The sequence below is a fragment of the Toxorhynchites rutilus genome, chromosome 3, assembly GCF_029784135.1.
Source record: "Toxorhynchites rutilus septentrionalis strain SRP chromosome 3, ASM2978413v1, whole genome shotgun sequence".
Taxonomy (NCBI): domain Eukaryota; kingdom Metazoa; phylum Arthropoda; class Insecta; order Diptera; family Culicidae; genus Toxorhynchites; species Toxorhynchites rutilus.
Genome location: NC_073746.1, coordinates 20,789,803 through 20,812,293, shown reverse-complemented (window position 1 = coordinate 20,812,293; position 22,491 = coordinate 20,789,803). Strand labels below are relative to the sequence as shown.

The following is a 22,491-nucleotide window of genomic DNA, read 5'->3' as shown; positions in this document are numbered from 1 at the left end:
TCTCATTTCGACCATGGTGGAGAGGTGTTTACTTGTAAACCAACTGCATTTCGTGAAGATTTCTGGGAAAAAAATTTGGAGTAAATTTCAAAGCAATGCATTTTGTACACTAGAAAAATAACTTTTAGCACATCTTTTGACATCCTTAGTTATAAAGTTAAATGAACTCAAAACTAACAAAAATTACTGTAGAAAACACTTTCCATGCATTCTTTTAAGATTCAACTTCATTTTGTAATATGGTGTAATATTCTCACGCATTTGTGCAACAGCGCCAATGATTATGTGGATAAGATGCTTGTGTAAAACTTTAATTTTTGATACAATTCCAAGCTGACATCCAATCTGAGAGAATGAGAGGTCTGCTCCATCCACACAAACATTTCAACATTCTTGAAAAAGGTGCTTGCATTTGTGCTTTTATATCACCCTTCAGCACACGAACAACCATTTTTTGACGTAGAACTACGTCTTTCAGGAAGGGTACCAAATCAGAAAACAAGTCACGTTTTTATGAAATAAAGTTAGCGTTGATAACTATTTTCACAGTGAACGAATTCTCATGTTTTGCATAACAATCGAATCGGAAATTCTCTAAGATTCGATTGATATGCTATACATTTCGCTAATCTCTAAACGGTTTAAATGCATGCAAACTGGAAGAACTTCCTTTTTTACCATACATTTGTTCTGCCGATTTGTATGCTAACCCTACCCGTATTTCGAATGCTTATAACTCGAACATTTCTTAATAGATAGGAAAGATGTTTGCTTCAATTGATAGGAAATATTTCTACGCGTCAATCACAATTAATAAAATGTTATTTTTCATGAGATGAACAATTGAATAACTGTAAAATGTCAAGCGTTATCTAAACGCCCTATCAACCAAGTTTTGGTTGGCCCGATTTACGGTTTCCCCAACACAGACTTCTAAATCGATGTACCTGTGGAAATCCGCTTTGCAAATATACATGCAAGTCGGGGGTATTTTTGTTCGCACCGAGCTGTGTTTCCCTAATACGGACTTCAAAATTAATGTGTGTTGCGAAGCAACAGATGAAACAGATTTCCGAAATTTTAATATTTATTCACGGATAATTAAAATTTTCCTGCAGGTTTACAATAATAGGTTAGGTTACATTGAATTAATAGTTTGTATCAGGACTCACGTTTGTGGGTTTCTCGTGACTTCGTACCCAAACTGGATAATATAATTACCGCGATCCCTTAATATTTCCTAAATACAAATATTATATAAGTATGGCCTTCAATCGTGATATCTACATGAACTACCTTTCAGCGTATTTATATATATAGTACAAAGTTAGATTAGATTGCACAGAGTTTATCAAGTGAGTAGAGATAACGTTTCTTCAGGATAGTTCAACTTGCATTGTCCTTTTCCGATCAAAAGAAGAAGAAGTTGAGCTGTTTTAGGAAACGTCAAAAAAGGCTTTTCAAGAACCTGAACAAGGTGGATCTCAAAGCTCTCGCAGTTCAAACGTCAGCGCGTTGCTTCTCATCAGGGATGTACGCAACAATGTGCCTGGGGGAATCCGCTTTGCAAATACATGCAAATCGGGGGTAATTTTTGGTGTTGAGTACTTTTGTACTCGCTTGTCGTTGTGCAGACCTGGGGTGACATTGCGCATTTCGAAACGAGTGATTTTTGTTCGTTTCGACCACTTTGACTTAGATTTCTTTACGAACCCAAAAATTTTACATTTCTCTACGTGACAAATTTTGCTCTAAATCTAGTACACTGAAAATATAAACTTGAAAAAGATACATAATACTAAAACCAATTCGAATTAAGATCGAATTTTCTCGAAACGAGTTACTCGTTTCGAAATGCGCAATGCCACCCCTGAATATGTTTCCCTAAAACGTAATTTTAAACTGAGAAGCCTGGCATAATCGTCATTTCAGATACTAGAGGTGAATGAAGTTTCGCGGTTCGAGAACTACGTAAACATGAGATGTGTAATAATTCCAGAGGGAAATGTAAAATACAATGATCGTTTGACAATTCTTCCCTTCACATATTTTGGTAGTCCTAGGCATCATATCAGTCGTAAAAGGACGTTCATCAAATTTATTTGTAACGAGGAACATAATGTATTACAAAAAAATCGATGCATTCTAAAATAATATTCAAAGTGGTCGTGTCCTAGATACAACCCCTTAAAATTTTTTTTGCTAAATATGATATTTTCCCTGTCAACGTTAGTTTGGGTGAAGGATCAATGTTGCGTTCCATGTTAAAGAACTCTTTTTTTTTTCTATCGAGTAGCTAATTAATGAAAAACCGAGTCCAGCACACATAACACAAATTACAGGAAAGTTCCATCGCCCAAACGGATAAAGTTATTCTTCTAGTAAAACCCCGTAATGCATTCAATACGTCCAATCTAACTATTCTTACCTGAGAATATCCTCGACTGTTCAGCTCGACTTCTGAGGTTTAGTGATGTGTTCGCCGTCTCTCGCCCAGGGTTCGAGATTGCTGTAAATCGAATAACCAGCACATGTACGACCACCCACAAACAAACACGCGCGCGCACACACACGTTGAGCAAATTGATGATTTTAATTAAAAACTTTTCCAGTCGCGCTTAGACTGCACAGGAAATGTGCCAAAAACGAAATAGAACTGAGTTTCCTTTTTTTTATTATTATTTTCCGAAATTTCCCATTCCACACGTACACTGGCGACCACGAAGCAGTAGGAAGGAATTCACTTATTTCTTTGGAAGGATTTTCTTTGTATTTAACTTTATATTCTGCAGACTGAATCACTTTTAGCGATTTTTCCCTCGCTCAAATATTCTACCTTTTTTCGCTCACTTCCTTGGGTTTTTATTTCACACGTCAAAGGCTGAGATATCGGCGAAATGTTCTGAAAGAGAAAAACGAAAAAGATAATTACATTACCGTCAGTATAGTAAATATTAGTTTATAAAAATTTGATACAGTTTACGTTTAACTTTACGGAAATCATGGATTGCATTGAAGTTTATTGTTGAACTTGATCACTTTTTATGCTCTCATATTGGACACAGTGTGATAGAATTTAGTTAACTACTGCTTCCATGTGAAAATGTTTGTTGTCGTTTTTGACGTGGGACTACGTTTAACCGGAGTATATGGGGGGTAAAATAAAATCCTAAACACAGCACATGCTGAAAAAAATGAAAGATTCCGAATGCTTATAACTTGAACATTTCTTATTGGATCGGAAAGATGTTTGCATCAATTGATAAGGATCGAAATGTGTTCCCTAACAGAGATTGCGAAACCAAGGTGCCTGGAGAAAACCGGCATTGCAAATTCATGCAAATCGGGGGTATTTTTGTTCCGACTGAAATATGTTTCCCTAACACAGACTTCAAATCCATGTAGCGTGGGGAAATTGGCATTGCAAATTCATGCAAGTCGGGGGCATTTTTGTTCCCACTGGAATGTGTTTCCCCAACACAGACTTCAGAATCAAGGTGTCTGGGGAAATCGGCATTGCAAACACATGAAAGTAGGGGAAGTATTTATTTTCACTGAAATGTGTTCCCTAACAGAGATTTCAAAACCAAAGTGCCAGGAGGATATCAGCATTGCAAATTCATGCAAGTCGGGGGTATTTTTGTTCCGACTGAAATATGTTTCCCCAACACAGACTTCAAAATCAAGGTTTCTGGAGGAATGGACATTGCAAATGAATGCAAACTGCGAGTACTTTCGTACTTGCCTTTGTGTAGACTAGAATATGTTTCCCTAACACGATCTTCTAAATTTAGGAACCTGGAAAAGTTGTGCAGACGCTAGATGCGAATGAACTTTCATGTTCCAAGCAAATTCGCTTCGAGAAGTTCGTACACTTGAGAGATGCAAATTTCAGAAGGAAACGCAAAATAATATAATCGTTCTATAATCCTTCCGTTCACAAATTTTGTCCTAGGCATCATACCAAATGTAAAATGACTGTTATTAAATTTACTTGTAACGAAGAACATAATCTATCACAATGCATGAATTGACCTTACATGCCATTTGTTCAATCTTTTTACTCACTAAGCAAATATATTGAATTCAATTGAATTCGGGAATTGTTTCATTCAAACAAGAATTTAATCAATACAAACAAATAATTGCTAAGCTAAGGTCCCACGTCAACCTTGCGGTTATATCATAGATATAACCCACCCATTTTTTTTACTTCTAAATTGTCACTTATTTTCGCCAATTTTTTTCATCATTCAAATGGAAAGAACTAGGGGGTGATACGATCAAAATTTGATCAACTTAAATTTGTTTCTTTTAAGTATGCACTTAGCAAACTTGAACATTCTTCATTTTGTGGGTGTATGCGTGTAGAATTATTCCTCTGTTTTGACATTGACGTTTACTCTTCAGTTCTCAAAATGATTTCCATAATATTATGGTAAACGGTAGTCAGTGAGTTGTTCGTGGTCGCAGTTCAGTTGAACTTTTCGCCGTGTAATCCGAGCCCATGCTACGATTTCTATCGTTCTTGTGATGTTTAACCGTAGCCGCTTCCTGACGAACATAGTTGTTTGTGTCATCCTACCGCTGGTAGTGTAAAAACTACATCGAAGTGATCTTTATTGTCACGGTATCTGCCATACTCGCCATACTAGCGGCCTTGTTGAGTGCATCTATCTCATTTGTGTTGTACTAAATCTCACGAACCACTCACTCGAATGAACACAAACGGAGCTCTAACTCGTGCGGCACAAACAAAAATGAATAAATACAAACCTACGTTTGCTTTGCCTGTGGAATCCTCCAGCAGTGGTAGTCAAAACAATAAACCAACAAGAGAGGATGTGGCCCGGACCGACGATGGTGTGGATAGTTTGGATGCGCTGTTGGTTCGAATTAAGCAGATGATCGATATTGGTAACGCGAATATCGAGAAGAAGATAGAGTCCAGCAACAAAGCTCTCGTTGCTGAAAACTCTACCCTGCGTGATGAGGTGGACCAGCTTAAGGTCGACTATGCTCGAGATTTCGACGGTCTGAGTGATTCACACGCGACAACTGTCTTAGAAGTGCGAAAGAACACTGATGCTGTTGCTCGGATCCAGAAGTCCAACGACCTAGTTCTCACTGGTGTGCCGTTCTGTGCCAATGAGAACACTGATGAAATCCTGCAAAAAGTAGCTGCAGCTCTAAACTATGGAGACTCCGAGGTGCCCCCCGTGTTTACCAAGTGTCTTGCTCGTATTCCCATTGCCACGGGAGCAACCCCACCGATTCTGTTCCAGTTTGCGTTCCGAGCGTCCAAGGATGAATTCTTCCAGCGTTACTTCTCGGCGAAGAAATTAAGCTTATTGCATCTCGGTTTCGACGTCGATCGGCGTATCTACCTAAACGAAAACCTCACGGAATCAGCACGTAACATCAAGGGATCAGCATTGAAATTGAAACGGAGTGGGCTCATTCGGAATGTGTATTCTAAGGACGGAATAATTTTACGTGAAGTCACTTGAAGATGATCCAGCTCAGCCGATCTATGATGTTGTCCAACTATCAGATTTTGGACATCGAAAATAACCCTATCCTACAATATACTTATTTTTCCTTCCAGCAACATTCCCATGATTCTTTTCCTGCAACTATCCATGTTTTGTTCCTTCCTAAAAGTCTCAATTTTCGTCGCGTTCATTGGATTCATCGCCCCGGACGGATTATCATCGAAGAAATACTGGTGCTGCTGTTGTTGCTGTTGTTTTGGTCGAGCTTCCCGTACCCCGCCGCTTGTGTTGCAGCTATCGTAGTATTCAAAACTTTTCAATTGAATTTGCGATCAAAAACCACATTCACTATAGATTAAATTAGAGTAGTCATGAATACAAATGAATTGGAAATGCATGTAGCTCTGTCCATGCATTTGTCGCTCCTCTCATTCTTGTTTCCCCTCAAGCCTGATCAATTTATACATTTTGAATTGTTCTTGTTTTTGCCTTATGATGATGCCGGTTAGCCAAGAAGTATTGCCGATATTCCGCGAGTTGTTATGAATGTAGCTTTACGTGAAGATTGCATAAATCTGTGTCATATGAACGCTCAAAGTCTGTGTGCTCGTCTACTAAGTAAGTTTGATGAATTTAAAAATTGCTTTTTAAATAGTAAAGTGGACATAGTATGTGTAACAGAGACATGGCTCAATGAAAACATCAGTGATACAACGGTCACTGTCGATGGTTTCTGCATTTTGAGAAATGATCGCAAGATCGGTCGAGGTGGTGGAATTTGTATCTATCATAAATTTAACATTGATTGCAAAATTGTAAATGCTTCTGATCTCACACTTGAACAAGTAGATTTAGACCGAACCGAATACTTATTTGTTGAAGTTAAGGTGAATAACGAAAAATTTTTGCTTGGCGTCATTTACTCGCCCCCCGAAGGCGATTGTTCCAATATTCTCGATATAAAGCTTGCTGAGCTGTCTCTAGATTATAAGAAGATTATCTTGACAGGCGATTTCAATACGAATCTGAAAAGAGTTTGTGCCAAAACTACTCGGTTTTGTGAAGTTCTAGACAATTTTGGCTTATTTTGTATCAACAATGAACCTACCCACTTTTACCCCGGTGGAAGTTCTTTAATTGACTTATTGATAACGAATGACACTAATTTTGTTCTCAATTTCAACCAAGTCGCAGCACCAGGATTTTCACATCATGATATGATTTTCTCATCGCTAAATTTGACACGATGCAGTGAAGATCGCCCAAAAATGTTTAGGGACTACAATCGAATAAATTGGGCCGCATTACAAAACGCTTTAGACAACTTAGACTGGTCCTTACTTTATAGTTTCACTGACTCTGATTTGGCTCTAGACTTGTTGAACAGTTACATAGTTGGAATTTACGAAAGGTTTGTTCCACTGCGAATCTCGAGCACTAATTCAAATGCTCCTTGGTTCAATAATGATATTTTAAATGCTATTGTTGTTAGAGATATTGCATATCGCCAATGGACGTACAGTAAAAGTTCATCTGATCATATTCAGTTCAAGAGACTTCGTAACAAAGTGACACAACTAGTCAATAAAGCGAAGTCTAACTATATGACAATCAATTTGGAATCGGCGAATTCGACTAAAGAACTGTGGTCAAAACTGAAACGTCTGGAGATGAAATAAATACTTTTTTCGGTGATAACTTCACTCGAGATACTATGCTTCCTTCGGTGCCTCCTTCCAATTCCAACGGTTTTTCATTTACTCAATGTAATGAGCGGGATGTTTCGAATGCTATCTATTCGTTTTCATCAAATGCTCTAGGAATGGATGGTATTCCATTAAGATTCATAAAACTTATTTTGCCATTTGTAATCACCCCATTAACATATCTTTTCAATTTATTCATTTCAACTGCAAAATTTCCCCTAGCATGGAAGGCGGCGAAAATAATTCCGATACGCAAAAAACCTGCTGGTTCTGGTTTGAACAACCTCCGTCCAATTAGTATTTTATGTTCATTGTCCAAAGTTTTTGAGAAAATTTTGAAACTTCAAGTTCAAGTTTACATTCAGCGGTATAATCTTCTTAGTCCTAATCAGTCGGGTTTCAGATCGGGGCACAGCACCACTTCAGCGCTTCTTAAGGTTCATGACGATTTACACCGATTTATCGACAGAAAAGGCGTTGCATTTCTGCTTTTGATAGATTTCTCCATAGCATTCGATAGAGTCTCACACGTGAAGCTGTTGCAAAAATTATCGTATCAGTTCAATTGTAGTCGCAAAGCAGTTTTTCTGATCAAATCATACTTGACGTGTCGTACTCAAGTTGTGGAAATTGACGGAAGCCTATCTAATTCAATTAATATCTTGTCAGGTGTTCCTCAAGGATCAGTGTTGGGTCCTCTTTTGTTTTCATTATTTATCAACGATTTGCCATCTGTTTTGAAATTTTGTACTATTCACATGTTTGCTGATGATGTGCAACTGTACATTTGCACAAACGATTGGGATTTAGAAGATATAGGGCGTCGTATTAACTATGATCTCAATAATATTTTACGATGATCTCTGAGTAATATGCTTCCAATAAATTCGTCGAAAACTAAAGCCATGTTCATTTCCAGACGACAGATTCGTACAAGTTTACCGGAGTTAACTATCAATAACGAAAAAATAGAATATGTGCAAAATCTAACCTCGAATGGGACTCTCAAATAAATGCACAATGTGGTAAGATCTATGCAGGCTTACGACATCTTCGACTTACAGCAGAAATGCTTCCTGTGTCTACCAAGCTTTTGCTATTTAAATCTCTTCTATTACCTCATTTTTCCTATGGATCAGAATTAATTTTGAACGCCTCAGCAGCTGGGTTTGACAGACTGAGGGTATCATTAAACCATGGGTTTTCAGATTATCTACATTTTCTAGAGTAACACATTTACAGCAGGAACTGTTGGGATGTTCATTCCATAATTTCTTCAAATTACGATGTTATGTCACTTTATTTAAGATAATTCATTTCGGTCCTTATTATCTTAGTGATAAGCTGCAGCCTTTCAGAAGTTCCACAGTCCGTCATTTTGTTATTATGCCTCAAAACTCCTCTCATTATAGCAATACTTTTTTCGTGCATGCGATTAATTTATGGAATCAACTTCCAGCGAATATTAAATCCATTCATTCAGCAGCAAGATTCCGTCGGGAATGTATGTATTGGTTAAATTGAGGGAATAATCTTGAATGGGATGAGCGACAGTATAGTGGATAGGGTTTACATGTATTGTGTAGTTTTTTTTTTCATTATTTTTAATGCATTTAAAATTAGTTTGAGTTGAGTTTGTAACGGTTATACGGATGTGGTATGAACAACGTTGAATCCGATTGTAGAATTTTTATAAGGGTGGACCCTTACTCTACAAGTATGAATAAACAAAACAAACAAAACAAACAAACAAACAAAATGGCGTCCAACCAATGTTTGAATTTTTTTTTGCGCAACTCAACAATCCAAGCTTGTCTCACAACAAGTTGGTAAAATCAAACTTCAAGCAGCCTCTGGGATAGGCAACGGGAATAGGGGGAGTTGGGGGCAAGTTCCCCAAAAATACCTGGTTTGGCAGGCCATCTGCAAACCGGATCCATCAACCAGAACATGTACGTCAATTGGTTCCTGGAGAAACGTCTGCTGTCTTAACACAACATATCAGTTCTCTATGGACTGGATTTTGTATCTTGTCGTTTTGGAAGGAAGTCGATGGAATGATATGCCGAGGATAAAGTGATGGTGGTGCCCATAGATCAAAACCCTCTCAGTTCCTCAAATAATTACTAACATAAAAATAAGAGAAATAAGAGAGAAGCAATCAACGCCTGCCAAGGCGCTCTAGCCAAACAAAACGGAAAGCTAATCTAATTCAAGATCATCAATTGAAAATATAAGAGCGCATCTCGACAACAATTGTCCCGCACCCTCAAGTCCTACGTGAAGTTTCCGATCGTGTCCCTAGGGACAGACCTTTCTACTTTTGACGAAATTGGAATACATCTAACAAGAAGATATGAATTGTAAACACCGAACATGTAAAAAATAATGAAAGACTTCGAACGCTTATGAAACGATAACGATAACGAAACGATAATGATCAACAAAGGAAAACAAAATCTGCTCGCGCTCGAATTATTTCGAATCCATTAATAGCGTTTTTTCTCGGCGAACAAATCTTGAAGAACAGTGCACGATGGTCCAGGAGATGCATTTAAGTGGAAATTAGCATTTAGAGCTAGACGGTTATTCTTTAGACAAAAACTGTCTTCGACAAAGTTGTTACATATGCACATTTTCATGTTATAAAAAATAGGGTGACCAAAGTTGTCGATGAAATAAAAAATATAACTTTTTTATCTTCATAGATAGAGGTAAACATAGTTCGACAATATTGTAGTCCCAGTTATTTGATACATGTTTGTAGAAAAAAGTTTATTATATAAAATATTTAAAATTGTACATCAAAACTGTCTTCATACGACTTTTAGAGCTTATCAATACCAACATTTTGCGATGCAGAACTTGTTAATATATTAACCTACTCAAAGTTATTGATGGTTTTTTGCCCAAAAACCCATGATTTCAATTTTAATTTACTCAAACACGGTAAATAACATAGTTTTCAAAATCACACATCATGTAGAGTGAACTATGTTCTTTCAAATACCGCCAATAAACTTTGAAAAACTTTTTTCTACAAACATGTCTCAAATAACTGGGACTACAACTTCGTCGAACTATGTTTACCTCTATCTATAAAGATAAGAAAGTTATATTTTCTTGTTCATCGACAATTTTGGTTACCTTATTTTTTATAACATGAAAATGTGCATATGTCACAACTTTGTCGAAGACAGTTTTCGTCTAGAGAACAACCGTCGAGCTCTAAATGCTAATTTCCACTTAAATGCATCTCCTGGTGAAGTGTCTTCAGTGAATCGTAACAAAAAAGAATCAAACAATGTGCTACAGAACGCCTGTTCTGTTGACCAAAGGATTAAACATTTCTTCGCCTCAAGCTATGATGACGTTCAAACAATTTCCACGCTATCTCTCAAGGTCATTCGCATTCAAGCTCTGTTGGAGATGCTGATGATAGCGTAGAAAATGTACGCCTCTTTTCCGGAGTACGGAGGAATAGAAGGAAAAAATCGCACATGCAAATAGATTTGGCACGCCAACAAGTCATTGGCAATGAAGCGGCCCGTTTCGTACTCGTGACGATGACGATGATCGTTGCTATTTTTCCACGGTAAAAAGGGAAATATTTTTGAAAACTGAAAAAACAAGATACGATAGCCACCCGCGGGCCGTAGACAAAGAAAGGCTTAAACAAGGGACCAGCTTCTTTCGCGCGAGACTCCCGAAGGCCTGAAGGCCTTCGGTTCCTTTTCAACTCCCGGCTCACTGCTCTGTCACGCTTCGGTTGGTTTCATTCGTCCGTTCCCACATTCCGGTCCCTTCCCCAGCACAAGGAACGACTCGGGCAAACCTTTGGAGATTAAAATAAGCTGATAAATGTCATTCACCGCGGGTTCTTTCGCGTTGTTTCCCCCCTGGTGCTGCTTAATGTTACGGAGAAGATCCGCTTCCCTAGTCAGCGAATATGCCTTCGATGGACGGACGGAATGAAATGAAGGGAGCTCGAAAAAACAATCCCCATAAAACGAACGCAGAGTAGCAAAAAGTACTGAGCGAATTATGGCCGCTTTCACCCCGTGGACCCCTTCCATTCGGGCCATAAATTCTAGCGCGAGGTGAAGAATTGGGCGTTCTCTTGGATCTCGAAAGTAATTACTCACCTGATACGGACGGCGGAGGCTACGCAGGAGACGGAGACGAATAACCTCCGGTGTTTAAAGTGAGCTATTTTGATGGGGAAACGTAATCGAGCGCGTTCGAAATACACACATACACTCCGAAGAATGCTTATTTCCCAACGCTACTCAACCAATGCATAAATTTACATTGCTTCCCAACTGAAATTGAAAAATTCTTGTGTAGCTTTCCCATAGAATTGCAAATCTAACGCAATGCGAGCCAACAAACAAAAAGAACAATTTCCGCTTCGCCTCTGTTCGATTGTTTGCTCGTTTGCACAGCAGAAACATGATTTCTTGGGAAATGCAACGCAACACAGACCAAACCCAGGAAGAAGGGTAAATTTCTGTTTTGCATGGCTTCCATCGAAGCGAGGCCGGGCCGACGCATTCGTATGTAGAAATCGATTCCGAACGATTTTTCCACAATATCAAACAATCCATCAAACAAACAAACTAGAGGAACAGTAACAACCAATAAAACAGTAGCAATACAGCCAGAAGTGGATTACAATGTCTGGCTACTTAGCGCTGCTGTGTGCAAAATTGTTATCGTGGGAGTCGTGTGCACGAGAGGAAGCCTGCTGCTGCTGCTGCTGCTGAAGGCCGTCTCTGGAGATTAACTTCGCTGAAAATGGTGCCAATGCCGCAGATCATGATCACATACAAACAAACACTCGCATATGTGAACAAGCAATGATTATAACTTCTTGCTTTTATGGGCTTCTCTTGGCTTACGAAAAAAAAACTCAGTAATAATGCTAGTCAATAGTTGAGTTAAGCCACGGCGGGGGAGATTAACGGTTGATGTTGATGGTTGCTGGGGGTGGGAAGGCTTCAATCTATTGGCTTGCGAAATCAATTATTACGTCTGGCCCGGAATGAATGAGGTCCAATTGGGGGGGGGGGGGGGTTAAGGAAGATGATGATTGTGCTGGGGAACGTGTGGCCGAATGATTGTTTTCTGCGTGCTTCATGTTTCTTTTTGACTTTGACTCTGTTTGGCAATGGTTGGACTTCCCACCGGCAGCGAAAATGGGAGGCGATCTCTGCTCGTCAGCATTGTTTGCAAAACAACCGTTTCAGCTAATTTCCTAAAAATGTGTGAAGTTGTGTTTTTGTTTTCTAACGGTATCGGAGAGATGCGAGATGGAAACCTGCGAACATATGTTAGGTTTTGTATTTTTAGCCTAATGCGATTGGTGAGAACTAACGTAACATAGTAACTTTGTTGCTCGAGATGTGATTTTTGTCGTTTTCAAGTTATGATTTTTCAAAGTTAACCGATGGTCAGAAAAATCGTTTTTTGCCTTTTCTTCAAAAAATGACTTTTTCAAAAAATCATAACTTTTGAACTACTTTTGAACTTTTGAACGATTCAGATAATCTACATATAAAATGGAAGCAGATGAGCTATATATTTTTATATTTTTTTTCTTGAAAGCTGAAGTTTTTTCTACATAACATATTTTACAATTAATGACGTATCTGGTTTCGTTTTTGATTTATGATTTTTCAAATTTAACTTCTCTTCTACGTAAGCGACATTGACAATTGCCTTACACAAAATTGCAGCCTAAGACAACTTGCAGATGATGGAGTGGTGTCTGTCGTAGGATCAAACGAATCCGACTTGCAAGAATCCTTACAAGATACTTTGAACAATTTTTCAACCTGGGCCATTGGGCTAGGGATCGAATTCTCCACGGAGAAAACAGAGATGGTGGTTTTTTCTAGGAAGCATAAACCAGCAAAACCAAAACTTCAACTTTTGGGTAAACCGATCACTCATGCTATGTCATTCAAGTATCTTGGGGTCTGGTTCGACACCAAATGTACTTGGGGGGCCCATATTAGGTATCTGAGTAAAAAATGCCAACAAAGAATAAACTTTCTCCGTACAATTACCGGCACCTGGTGGGGAGCCCATCCCGAAGATCTTATAATGTTGTATCGAACAACTATTCTCTCAGTGATGGAGTATGGCAGTTTCTGTTTTCAATCAGCTGCCAAAACACACCTCATTAAACTCGAGCGAATTCAGTATTTTTGTCTCCGTATCGCGTTGGGATGTATGCCCTCAACGCATACCATGAGTCTCGAGGTTTTGGCAGGCCTACTCCCACTAAAAGATCGCTTCAATTTATTATCTCTTCGGTTCCTCATCCGGTGTAAGGTTATGAACCCATTGGTGATCGGAAATTTTGAGCAACTGATCGAGCTAAATTTTCACTCTGGATTCATGAGTTCATATCATGAATTCATCTCCATGCAGGTTGTTCCTTCTTCGTATATTCCCAACCGTGTTTGTTTTCCTGACTACATCAATTCCTCTGTACATTTCGATCTGTCCATGAAGCAGGATATCCATGGATATTCAGATTACCAACGATCGAGGATCGTTCCAACGATCTTCGATGCAAAGTATGGGGATATCAATTGTGATAATATGTACTTTACTGATGGGTCCTCTATGAATGAGTCCACAGGATTTGGAGTGTTCAACGAATTTTTTAGCACCTCACACAGTCTTCAGAATCCTTGCTCAGTGTATATTGCTGAATTGGCAGCGATACACTGGGCGCTGGACAGCGTCGCCTCACGACCTGTTGAACACTATTACATTGTAACGGATAGTCTTAGCTCTGTCGAAGCTATCCGTTCAGTGAGGCCGGAAAAGCACTCGCCGTACTTCCTTGAGAGAATACGAGAAATTTTGAGTGCTTTATCCAGACGCTGTTATGTCATTACCTTTGTCTGGGTCCCTTCACATTGCTCAATTCTGGGTAATGAGAGGGCTGACTCATTAGCAAAGGTAGGTGCAATTGAAGGCGATATTTATCAGCGTCAAATCGCCTTCAATGAATTTTATTCTTTAGTCCGCAAAAATACCATCGCTAACTGGCAACGCAAATGGAACGAAGATGAATTGGGCCGGTGGCTCCACTCAATTATCCCTAAGGTTAGCCTCAAACCATGGTTCAAAAGTCTGGACTTGAGTCGGGACTTTACTCGCACCTTCTCCCGACTCATGTCCAATCACTGTTCGTTAGATGCGCTACTCTTTCGTATTAATCTTGCCGACAAAAATCTTTGTGTTTGTGGCCAAGGTTACCATGACATCGAGCACGTTGTTTGGTCGTGCGAGCTGTATCTTGTCGCCAGATCGAATTTAAAAAACTCTCTTCGGGCCCGAGGAAGGCAGCCCATGGTGCCGGTGAGAGACGTGTTGGCTCGGTTAGACCTTGATTACATGTCCCAAATATATATATTCCTTAAATCTATCGATCTTCGTGTGTGATTGTCCTTATACCCTTAGTTTTTCCTTTTCCTTTTCCTTTGTGAGAGATCGGATCCCTTCTTAAGAATAAGATGAAATGTAAATACATATTAGATATAAGATAGGTTTAAGAATTGAGTGTGATGAGTGTGATTGAGAGTGTGAGTGTGATCATTGTCAACATATCCTCATATCCCCTCTTTTTCCTGAAGAAAATATGTCACCCTTCTAAACTCGAGTTGACCGCGAGTAATCGGTTTCCTATATTATTAACATTAGAATTAAGGAAAAATGTATATATACTAGTAACAATACAGTAAGGAGTTCGGCTCCTTTAAACCTATGTAACTGAGCCTGTAAAAATAAAAATACTGAGTCGATTTAAAAAAAAAAAAAATTTAACTTCTTTTCGGTCTTCGTTCAATATTCCTCTGCAACTAGACTAGAGCTATGCAGAACTCCTCCGAAACGGCTCGACCGATTTTAATGTAATTATGCACAAAATGTTTGTTAGGCATGAGAATAGGTCGCAAACTATATTACATATCGTTAGGATACCTATTACCGTACATTCAATAGAGGAACTGGTACAAATTTGGTACCCCATTTTGTTTTTTTGGACTTAGCTTTGGCCAATGCTCGGAATTTCTTCATATTTCGTCAGCTTATGAAGGGATCTATTGCGGTCATTTCCCCGCAAGCCGATTTCAAAAATCTTGATTTGGCTCTGAGCTTTGAGCATAGAAGTGAAACAACTCAAATTCGAGTACCCGAGATGCCTGGGTATAAATTTGGCACCCCATTGTTTTTTTTATTTTTTCAAATTAAAAGAATCGTCCTGAAATCACTGAAAAATGTATTTTTCGACATTTTCATACAAAATAAAAGTGAAGTACACTATCTTACGTAAATGAACTCAACTTTGACGAAAAAGCATGCAATTTTACAAAACAAAGAGGAACAAAAAAACATTTTTTTCAAGAAATAGTGAACAAATTTCATCTCGATTTATTTCTAACTAAAAAAGTAAAGTAAATTAAAATTGCATGGGCATGCAATACTTAGCATAGTGTATCATCAACACTATGTTTACATTGGGGTGCCAAATTACCCGCATACCGAATTTCCACTTTGGAATGAAATCTATGAAATTTGTGATTAAAATCTCGATACACTTACTCGAATTCGTTGAAGAACATCTATTTTTTTTATCCAAATTAGCTTTAATATTTAAAATCAGCTCACTATTCGATTTTAATGACTTTTCAAAAGACCCAAATGAAAAATTTTCGAGATTTCAAAAACAACAAAACTTGATTTTTTTTTAAAACACAGATATTTTGGGTTTTTGGCATTTGACGTTTGTTAATATATTACTAGAACACTTTTTTTTATTCACCACCAGAGTGCGCTCATTACCGCCGGAGATCCGGGTGGGTACCAAATTACCCACGGGGTACCGAATTTGTACCAGCTCCTCTACCAATTAGGGTGACACTATGAAAAAAATCCATTTTTCTAAATAAATTGAATATTTTTTTATGCAAATACATACATTTCTGCATAATTTAAGAACTAATCAAGTTTAGGGGGCAAGAAACATTTCTAAGGTGGCTCACCACCCCTCTCACCTTTCTAAGGGGGGCTGCCATAGTAATGAAACACAAATTTGAGCATAACTCGAGATCTAATCAAGCAAATGGAATCAAATTTGGCATCTGGAGGTTTTAGGGAACAATATAGGATTGCAACAAAGGGTTGCCCACAAGGAGGCGTTCTATCACCTTTCCTTTGGTCACTAGCAGTTGACGACCTTCTGACAAGTTTAGAGGCAAAAGGTTTTGAAATTGTGGGCTTCGACGATGATCTAGTCATAATGATACGATGCAAGTTCGAGGACGTGATATCGAGCAGAATGCAGATTGCCTTAAACCTTATACAAACTTGGTGTACCACAGAAGGTCTGAGCATAAATCCCTCAAAAACAACAATTGTTCCATTCACCAAAAAGAAAAAAACAGCATCTGCAGTCTTTATATCTTGGGGGAGTGGAAATAAAATACAGCGCTTCAGTGAAATATCTAGGTGTTATCCTAGATGCTAAACTCAACTGGAATGCGCACTTAGATGCAATAATCAGTAAGGCCAATACAGCCCTATGGGCATGTTCTAAAATGATAGGAAGAACATGGGGCCTTAAACCAAAAATGGTAATGTGGGTCTACACTGCCATTGTGCGGCCTAGGATAACCTATGCCTCATTAGTATGGTGGCCAAAGACCAAGGAGACTGTAGCTACAAAAAAAGCTAAACAAACTCCAACGACTAGCATGCGTTGCAATTACTGGAGCAATGCGAAGCACACCCTCGAAGGCACTTGCTACCTCTGAATCAACATGTTCAGCTAGAGGCTAGGAAAAGCAATCTAAAGCTTAAACAATGAAAAAAAAAATACTAGACGGAGACAAAATTGGTCACTTGAGCATCCTGAAGCTCTTACCCGTAGGACCATCCTCAGAGATGAACAGTGATTGGATGGAACCTAGGACTAACTACGACATTCCATACAGTGTAATCGAACCTTCTCGTTCAATATGGGATGAAGGCGGTCCCAGTGTTCGTAATGGTTCAATCATGTTCTACACTGATGGGTCAAAAATGGGAATCAGAACAGGTGCCGGAGTGTATGGTCCCAGAACAAAAATCTCTGTAGCTATGGGAAACTGGCCAACAGTTTTTCAAGCAGAAATAGCTGCGATAATAGAATGCTCAAATGTCTGCCTTAAAAGAAAATATAGACATGCTAACATCTGCATATTCTCAAACAGTCAAGCGGCACTTAAAGCTCTAAATGCTCCTCAAAAATTGTCTGGGAATGCATTCTCCTCTTACGGCAACTAAGTCGGATAAGTTCGGTACAACTGTACTGGATTCCTGGCCATTGTGGCATAGAGGGAAACGAGCGAGCAGATGAACTTGCCAGGAACGACTCAAGCTCACCTTTCACTGGTCCAGAACCATTCTGTGGAATTTCTGACTGTGTGTTGAAAGGTGAGCTGAAGCAATGGGAAGACCGGGAAGTGTTAGCCAACTGGTTGGCGGTACAACTTAACCAGTCAAAAAAATTTATCACGCCGAGTATTAAAATTACTCAACAATTGCTGAGTCTTAACAAGAAAGACTTCAGCACAATCACGGGCCTTATAACAGGACACTGTCCGAGTAAATACTATCTCAAAAACATAGGTTGAGTGCAAGATGATATTTGTCGTTTTTGCAATACCGAAAGCGAAACCTCGGAACATTTGCTCTGTAATTGTGGAGCTCTAACTAGACGCAGACTTCAATACCTCGATAAGGCTATTCTCGAGCCCAAGGAAATTTGGTCTGCGTCGCCGATCAGGATTATAAAATTTATCAAACAGAGTATTCCTGATTGGCACCTATCCCGCTATAGCTTTCAGTCTACTTCTTCATCAATAAGCAGTAGGTAAGCTTGAAGTGGAGTATAAAAAAATGGGATATACCACAATAGTTCAGAATAATGGACGCAGTGGTTCACATCCAACAGGGGAAAAAAATGGGAACAATATTTTTTTTATGGTGCTTTGACACTCCTTTCCCCTCCCTAAAGAGGGGTGGGCGAAGATGCTGAACAACTCGAGAACTAATCAAACAAATGGAATCATAGTTAGCATATAGAGATTTTAGGGATCGATAAACGTTTGTATGCTAGCTCGACTCTCCTCACCCTCTCTAAAGGGGCGCTCTCATAGAAATGAAACAGAAATTCCTGCATAACTCGAGAGCTAATCAAGCAAATTGAGCCATATTTGGCATGTGGAGGTTTTGGGGGGTGCGAAACGTTTATATGGAGAATCGACACTCCTCCCCCCTCTCTAATGGGGAGCTCCTATACAATTGAAACACAAATTTCTATATAACTCAAAGACTAATCAAGCAAATGGAACCAAATTTGGGATGTGGAGATTTTTGGATTCGAGAAATGTTTCTATAATGTTTCTCCCTCCTGTGCAATGGAAAGGGGGTCCCGTGAAAATAATATACATAATTCAACCAAACATGACAATTGGAAAACTCTGAAGGAAGAAGGGAAAATTCGTAGAATTCAATACGCATTCTACAATGACATAACGACAAGCGTTGTTAGTACAATTGATGTTTGCGCTAACGAAATTGATTTTTGTTCGAAAGTGGAAATGGATTACAATGTGATAAATCGCACTCCTATATCTTCTTCTACCTATATAAATAAAAATGGATCACCGAATGTATTGATAAGAGCAAAACTCGAGAAAGGAATTGTCCGATTTAGGGCTGCTTTTAAATATTTATTCCATGGGACTGAGGAACATATTATTTGCAAGTGGTTGGAAAATCTTGAACAAGAATCGTGTCTGAAAATAAGATTATAATGACGAGTTTAGGTAGAAGTACTAGGAATGTTATAGTAAAAGATAATTTAAAAGGGAAGATTAGAAGATCAATCAATGAACAGTTCTGCGATTGGACCCATGAACGTGCGCTTAGTAAGAAAACGTGAATGTGATAACGATAAACAAATTTTGGGCGGGACGAAGTTTGCCGGGCCAGCTAGCATCCAAATAAAAAAAATTAACCGTCGCTCAATTTTCCAACAGGACCAATTTACTTATGACAAAGGGCGCTGCGTATGCTTCATCGAACTTGCACACATGCGGAAGTAACTTTAATTCGTCTAAAACTATGGGCATCGAGGAGGTACTGGAAACCTTATCGAATAAGCATAATGAATTATTGAAATTCTTCAGATCACACATGTTCGGTTAGCAGAATGCTAATCAAAATGTTGTCATCAATCAGATAAATTCAGCTAGAAACATCGACAGAAGCAGCGTGAGGACGAATAAATTCAACTGCAAAAAAGCTATCAAAAGCAACGCCGTCACAGCCTTCGCTATTGCCAGGCTAAAATGCAATGCATCGATGCAAGTGTAATTGTCTCGGAAACTCCAGATTCGTCTACTGATCAATTACTCACCCGTATTCTGAGATACGATCGAGTCAGAGTAACAATCAAGTTCTGATAATGTGATAATGCATGGCAATTTGACATAGACGACATTGAGATTCGTGATCTATTTTTGTAAAAATAGAAACAGATTTTCGAAAAATATTGAATGAAATTAGCGATACGCTTTGAAATATATTTTGTAAGTAACACATTTTCTGCAAGTGGGTGGGAAGTTTTATATTATAGATAGAGTTGTAGCAGTAAAGAAGTTAAAAATATAGAAAAAAAAGTTGTGTAAGGGTCAGGACTATGTCATCTAAGTATTCGAGTAACATAAAGTAATTATCTTCATTCACATATTAACAATATAAAATTGCTTTCGGTCTGCTAATCTGGTGGAGAGTAAATTGATTCATAACTTCTATTTTTCATCAAGGCAAGGTTGCCACATTGGGGGGTCTCCGTAACCACATTGGTTGCGCATTCGCTTGATAAGCGATCGATCGTGAGTTCAAAACTCAGGGCCCTCATTAACCATCTTTGTGTTGTTACAGAATAACTACGTCCACGCAACAATCATCAGCGATGGAGATCGATCCACGGTCGAAATAAGATCGATTCATCCATACAACTGCTCTGCTCTGCCAAGACACATCGGGCTGCTGTTCTATAAATAACTCAACAATGATAAATCAACTGTCTCCGCAGTCCGGTCTAACTGGATAATGGAAGAACAGAGGGAAAACTCTTAAACGTTGATAGCAAAGCCTTGTGTTATGTGTTATACGGTTATGGGCGCAACATAAAACCAACCACATTCGAAATCAAAGTGTTTCAACATTTTTCTCAAACCTTTTGGTATTCCAGTCAATACTACGTAGAAGTAGGCACCATTCTGGCATTTCAGATTCGTTGATTTATTTTTAAGAAAAACAAAAAATGACTTGTTCCTAAATGGATACGTTTAAAGTATGACATAAAAAAATTACTTCATGGTTTATTTAAAAAAAACATAATAAAAAAATAGTTAATAGTCAATATGACCCCCTTTCCTCTCGATAACCAACTGACAATGCTTTGGCATATTTCCTACCAGGTTGCGAAAGTGCTGGAGGTCCAGCTCGTCTCAAGGCTTTTTCAACGCAGCAAAATAGATTTGATTGTTCGTAAAGTCAGTCCACCTTGTTGTCAAAATCACCCATAAATTATCAATAGGATTCAAGTCGTGGCTTTGCTGAAGAATGCTGCTGTTTTCTTCACAGAATGCTCCGGGTTTTTTTCTTGCCGGAAGGTGAAGTTCCATTTTCAGCATGGATTCTTCCAGGTTCTCGCACTAAATGTCGATGTCATTATCGGTAGTCTTTAAGTTTCCTCCACCGTGCTTCAAAGTTGGTTGTAGATGCCTTTCCTGGAGGACTTCGTCGCTCGTCCGCCGTTAGACTCGTTCGACCGAATAACACGCCTCCAAAACTCCAGTGGCTTGTTGACATGGTCTTTTGCAAATTGAAGTCGTTTTTTTGTTGGTGTTGGTGACCTTCGATCGCTTTTTAGCGAAGTAGCTCTTCAGGTCCCGTTCCACCAAGTGTCGTCGATTGGTGCGATTGAAGAGGTCCAGATCCAACCTTTCTTAAATCGCCCGAATGGTCGTTCGTGGGGTGTTCTTTACATTCCGGATGATTGGCGTGTCCGCTCTTGCATCAGTCTTACGTTTCGGTAAAACAAATTTATGGAAATATTTACTGGAATACCGAGGAGTTTGAGAACACATTTAATATTGGAACACTTTGATTTCAAATGGGGGTGGATTTTTTTGGTGCACATCACTGAATGTTCATTGTGACATGTGTTGTTTAGAGGTAGGCGCTCTTCTGAGTTCGACCGCTGTTAAATCGCCGATGCTTATCCTCTGCATATGTTCATAAACATCAACATTCTCGCATCGCATTTCAGACACCAAAATTAACACGTTGAACCACAACAATCCAGAGTTGCCAGTTGTCACTGAATGATTTTTCAATAAAGACCTAAAACTCGGTTTTCCGTCCACAACAGAAATTTGTTCAACGAAACGAGCCTGAACTTGATGAATTCGGTGTGCCATACAAATGAAACACAAATTTCTGCATAACTCGCAAATTTGGCACGTGAAGGTTTTAGGGGGGCACGAAATATCTCTATAATGAATAGATACTTCTCCCCCTCTATAAGGGGGAGGGGGGTGTTGCTGCCATACAAATGAAGCAAAAATGTCCGCATAACTCAGGAACTTATCATACAAACAGAATCAACTTTGGCGGAGGTGGTGGTTTGACACTTCTCCCCCTCCCTAAGACTTGCATAACTCAAGAACTAACCAAGCAAGTGGAGCCAGATTTGGGATGTAAGGGTTTTTGGGTACGAGAAATGTTTCTATGATGGTATGATACACCCCCCCCCACCTCTCTGGAATGGAGAGAGGGTCCCATAAAAATAACACACATATTTCAACCAAACATATTCCAACCAAACATGAGAATTGAACATTTTCGGAAAACTCTGAAGGAAAATGGGAAAATTCGAAAAATTCAATTCGCATATGTTCTACAATTACATATTGAAAAGCGTTGTTAGTCCATTTGAAGTTTGCGCTAACGAAATTGATCTTCGCTCGAAAGCAGTAAAATGAATTTTAATAAATTGCCTTAAGGCAATGAGTGCGATAAAACGCACTTCTATATCGTCTTCTACAGTGGTAGACATTCGTTTAGCCGCATCCTATTTTTCCTCAATATTTTTAAAAATAAGTCAATTCTTTGTACAGTTTTGCTCATAAAAGACGATTATTGTTTATTTT

The 22,491-nt window shown here is 38.8% G+C and overlaps 1 protein-coding gene across 3 annotated transcripts in view; it reads right to left on the bottom strand.

The window, feature by feature from the left end:
* LOC129775943 (protein phosphatase 1 regulatory subunit 14B) overlaps positions 1-22,491 on the bottom strand; it is a 260,278-nt gene that overhangs the window by 146,772 nt on the left and 91,015 nt on the right. For all 3 annotated transcript variants that reach the window (XM_055781232.1, XM_055781231.1, XM_055781233.1), the window contains exon 2: positions 2,429-2,902. The gene's annotated coding sequence lies outside the window, so the exon portion shown is untranslated. The remainder of the gene's footprint in view (positions 1-2,428; positions 2,903-22,491) is intronic.